Source organism: Pristis pectinata, chromosome 8 (genome assembly GCF_009764475.1).
Source record: "Pristis pectinata isolate sPriPec2 chromosome 8, sPriPec2.1.pri, whole genome shotgun sequence".
NCBI lineage: Eukaryota > Metazoa > Chordata > Chondrichthyes > Rhinopristiformes > Pristidae > Pristis > Pristis pectinata.
Window position 1 is genome coordinate 2,291,919 of NC_067412.1, and position 5,563 is coordinate 2,297,481.

Sequence of the window (5,563 nt, forward strand, 5' to 3'; positions counted from 1 at the left end):
TAGGAAACCTGGCCACGTGATATCTAATTGTGCCCTTTTGAAGAAAAGGAAGGAAGCTGGGCCCAATGCTTGCTTTCAGGCAATTAAAAATCAAAAAGGTTTAGGAGATGCTGTTAAAGATCAGTCATTGCAAGAGGTAAAAGCGGAAAAGTTGGAGGAGGTGAGAAAGGAATTCCGTTCTTATGTATCAGAGGGTTTTGTTTCACTGAATGATGAGTCACCCCAGGTGCCAGTGAAAATTCTTAGAGATACTGGGGCTAGTCAATCTCTCTTGCTGGACAGTGTTTTAAATTTTGGTGAAGAAAGTGACACTGGTGAAGTAAATCTAGTGCGAGGTGTTACAGGTGACACCATGTCTGTCCCTTTTCACAGGGTGATTTTAAAGTCAAAGTTCGTAGAAGGACCAGTCGAGATAGGGATAAGACCTAGTTTGCCAGTGGAAGGAGTTTCTTTGTTATTGGGAAATGACCTTGCAGATGGAGAAATTGTTCCTGTGGTACGGTTAACGACCAAACCAAGGATTGATGAGTCTGAGGATGATCCAGATGTTTACCCATCATGTGCGGTGACTCGAGCTAGAGCTAGAGAATTAGCCAAGACAGACAGTCCGGTGCAGTCTGATGTGGTTCCTTGTGACAGTCCTAAACAGGAAGAAAATTATGATGCCTTATCTGAGACTTTTCTGTTTTCACTGGAGGATCAACATCCTTATAGTGAGCCTGAATTTAAAGATTTGTCTTTGTCGAGGAAGGATTTTATGGTGGAACAGACAAAGGACCCTGAGTTGACAGAATTGAAAGAAAAAGCTCTCTCATGTGAGGAGATTGAAAAAGTGCCAAGGGGATATTATGTCAAAAATGGAGTGTTAATGAGGAAATGGAGACCTCCTCATGTTCCTGTTACTGAGGAATGGGAAGTTATTCATCAGGTTGTTGTTCCAAAAATTTATAGGGATGAGATTTTAAACCTGGCCCACAGTATGCCTTTGGGTGGTCATTTTGGTGTGAATAAAACTGTAGGGAAGATCTTGAAACAATTCTATTGGCCTGGTTTGAGAAAAGATGTGGTGATGTTTTGTCGAACCTGCCACACATGTCAGATGGTAGGTAAACCAAATCAAAAACCCCCTGTGGCTCCGTTGAAGCCAATTCCTGCTTTTGGTGAACCCTTTTCGAAGGTGATTGTGGACTGTGTTGGCCCATTACCAAAGTCTAAGACTGGAAATCAGTATTTGTTAACCATCATGTGTGCCACTTCTAGATTTCCAGAGGCAATACCTCTTAGAAATATTAAGGCCAAGACGGTGTCAAAGGCTCTTTTAAAATTTTTTACCTTGTTTGGTTTGCCAAAAGAAATCCAATCTGATCAAGGTAGTAATTTTATGTCAAATTTTTTTCAACAAATAGTCTATGAGCTGGGAGCAAAGCAGATTGTATCATCTGCATATCACCCAGAATCTCAAGGAGCTCTGGAGAGATTTCATTCTACTCTCAAAAATATGCTGAAGACTTATTGCTTTGAAAACACAAAGGATTGGGACGAAGGTATCCATTTACTTTTGTTTGCCGTTAGAGAATCAATCCAGGAGTCAATAGGATTTAGTCCGTTTGAGCTTGTATTTGGACATAGGGTGAGAGGACGTTTGGAGTTGTTAAGAGAGCAATGGGTTAATGAAGAAGTGCACTTGAGTCTGTTGGACTATGTCCAAAAATTTAAAACTCGGTTGGAGAGAGTCTGCCAGCTAGCGAGAGAGAATTTGAAAACAAGCCAGATAAGAATGAAGACATTTTGATAGACGTGCTCGGCCTAGGACATTTGCAGTGCGGCAAAAGGTGTTGGTATTTTTCCCTAGCCAAAATAATCCCTTGCAATCTCGTTTTTCTGGACCCTATGTTATTGAATCTCGAGTGACTGATTTAACATATATAATCAAAACACCAGATAGACGCAAGAAAACACAACTCTGTCATGTAAACATGCTAAAACCTTATTATGAGAGGGATTCAGTTGTGGCCTTGGTGGATGGTGTAAAGGTTGTTTCTAGAATGCCTGATGTTGATGTTGAGGAAGGCCAATTTAGACCAAATATTGTTCCATCAAAACTAAAAAACCAAAATATCCTGGAGAACCTTGAGACAAAGTTGGACCATTTACAAGTTTCACAAAAACAACAGATGAGAGAATTAATTTTAAAATTTAAAAATCTGTTCCCAGAGGTTCCAAACAGAACATCGATAATTACCCATGATGTTGATGTTGGGGATGCAAAACCAATCAAACAACACCCATATCGAATGAATGTGGAAAAAAGTAAACTTGTTGATCAGGAAATCAAATACATGTTGGAAAATGATATTATTAGACATTCTACTTCAAATTGGAGTTCGCCCTGTGTTATTGTACCTAAACCTGATGGAACTGTTAGATTTTGCACAGATTACAGGAAAGTGAATGCTGTAACAAAGTCAGATGCCTACCCTATTCCTAGGGTGGATGATTGCATAGATAGAGTGGGAAAGGCAAAATTTCTTAAAAAGATTGACCTATTAAAAGGGTACTGGTGTGTTCCATTAACAGATAAAGGGAGATTTCAGCCTTTGTAACCCCTTCTGGATTGTATGAATACAATGTTTTGCCATTTGGAATGAAAAATGCTCCGGCCACATTTCAAAGAATGATTAATTCAGTGATTCATGGGTTAAAACATACAGATGCCTACATTGATGACTTAGTGACTGGGAATGATACTTGGGAAGATCACATCTCTGCGTTAGAAAGGTTGTTTGAAAGACTTTCCAAGGCTAACCTTACAGTTAACTTGGCTAAAAGTGAATTTGGCCATGCCACTGTGACGTATCTTGGTTATGTTGTAGGTCAAGGCAAGCAAGCTCCTGTTCAGGCAAAAGTTCAAGCAATATCTGAGTTCCCTATTCCCACAGGTACGAGGACTGTTAGAAGATTTTTGGGAATGGTTGGATATTATCGAAAATTTTGTAAAAATTTTGCTGATATTGCTCTTCCCCTAACTAATCTTCTGAAGAAGGGAGTAAAGTTTGTTTGGACAGATTCTTGTCAAGAAGCATTTGAGAAGCTGAAAGCCATTTTATGCTACCATCCTGTGCTCAGAACACCTGACTTTGAAAAGCCATTTTCATTAGCAGTAGATGCCAGTGATGAAGCTGCAGGAGCTGTGTTGTTGCAGAAAGGTGACCTTGATGATATTGACCATCCTGTAGCTTACTTTTCAAAGAAATTTAATGAGCATCAAAAGAATTATTCCACCATAGAGAAAGAATTACTGTCGCTTGTTTTAGTCTTGCAACATTTCAATGTATATGTTTGCACTGCTCAGAAACCATTGACTGTATATACAGATCATAACCCATTGGTGTTTCTGAGCCGAGTCAAAAACAAGAACAGAAGGCTGTTAAACTGGAGTTTAATTTTGCAAGAGTTTGATCTCATGATAACTCACATTAAAGGCAAAGATAATGTGATTGCTGATTGTCTTTCCTGATGTTAAATGGGAAACATGTATCTGTAGTTGTGTAGCATGATAATTATTAACATTACTAACTGTATGCGCAGTTAAATTTTTCTTGGGAAAATTTTTTTTTAGGTGGGAGGTGTTACAGACTCAGTGAAAGTCCCTTTTAGAGAGTGTGTGTGTGTGTGGGGCGTGCTTACGTCAATAGAAGATAAAGGATGTAATGATGTTGAAGAAGTTAGGAGAGAGAGAGAGAGAAGGGAGAGAGACACCAGCCTGCTTGTTTTCTCTATCAATGGATGAGAAACAATAACTGTGTTTGCCACTGAAATCCATGTATGGAAGTTGGAAGTAATCCGGTGGAGTTCACTTTGTTGCTGACCTGTAGAAGGAAACAGGTATTTGTGTGTGGACGACCACGGTTCGGATGCTTTTCGGGGTGAGGAAGTCACTACCGAGTAAACACTGGAGTGTCGTTTTGGGTTCCATCGTGGAACATTTGGATTTCGTATTTACTCTCTCTATGTTTCTCTACGTCTACGTCTTATCTTCAGACAACGGTGGTTGTTGAAGAAGCCCTTGCTCATGTTTCACCTTAGGGCTTGCGGAACTGAACTTTAAGAACCATTCCGGAACTTGGAGTTTGGGACTTTGTCACACACACACACGAAGAGTTTAGTTTTGGGGTTAACGTTCGAGGTTTAACATTTTTTGAATTCTAACATACTAACACTTTTACTTTTATTTTATGTATTATCATAAGTAGTGATTAATAAAATAGTTTTTAACACTGAATCATGCTCAGTGTGTTTCTTTTGTTGCTGGTTCGTGACAGGACCATTCCGTTATGTCAGACGGTGGCGATACTGGGTGTAATTAATATTGAGGTGGAGGCTTGGTCTAAACAATGAAGGGTGATACCTGCCTTTGAATGCCTTGATTATAACTCAATTATACTAAGACAAGAGGTGTGATAGCTGTCTCGGGATCTCTGTAGCTTGACCGAAACTCGCGGTGCCGTTTGCATGGGATGTGCGTGACAATTCCTGTATAAATGTCTGTTTGCCCTTTGTGTGGAGAGAACTCGGGAAGCGACTCTTAGTGAGTGCTGAAGAGAATTCTCCTAGCGGTGCACTGCTAATAAAGGTATTTGTTCGAATCGACCTCGTGGCACTGTGCTACTTACAGCGGACAGAAGGGGAAAACTGATTTCAGGACGACACACGCATAGATGACCACGCTGATCTTCAACAGGACCAATTTTGTCCCCTGCTACCCTTTTGCTCTTAACGTAGCTAAAGAAACTCTTGGGATCCTCTTTCACCCCATCTGCCAGAACAACCTCATGTCCTCTTTGTGCCCTCCTGATTTCTCCCTTAAGTGTTCTCTTGCATTTCTTAAACTCCTCAAGTGCCTCATTTGATTTTAACTGCCTGTACCTGATATGCGCCTCCTCCTTTTTCTTTACCAGGGCCTCAATATCCCTCGATAACCAAGGTTCCCTAAACCTGCTAACCCTGCCTTTTATTCTAACAGGAACATACAGATTCTGTACTCTCAGTATTTCACTTTTGAAAGCCTCCCACTTACCAAGCATCTCTTTGCCAGAAGCTGGTGATCCCTGGAGATGGGATTCAAGGATGTGTTCCAAACATCCCCACTGACTGCTGGAAAGCTCTGCCCGTGACCCCTCAGGGTGGTGGGTGAACAACAGGAGCCCGGGGGGGGGGGAAGAGAGAGACACAGCTCCCTCCGACATCACCCCCTCCCCCCCGTCAGGCACCTCTGCCCCAATCAGTGGAAGATCTGGGGGGGGGGGGGGGGGGGGGGGGAGGGAGGGGCAGGCAGGGAGAGGGTGACGATAAGTCAGCTGGTGCCTGGTACAATGAGATTGAATCACAGCAAAGACACCACAGCTGTAACACTGGAGCTGCTCGAGTTCCTGACGAGTGTCAGAAGACTGTGATAACCTGTGAGATTCTACTTGTAAAGTTCGGCGACGTTGAGAGCTGGGAGCAACGCACAGACTGCCGGATCGTCGACGCCCTCCCACTGCCAGCACACTCCAGAACCCGG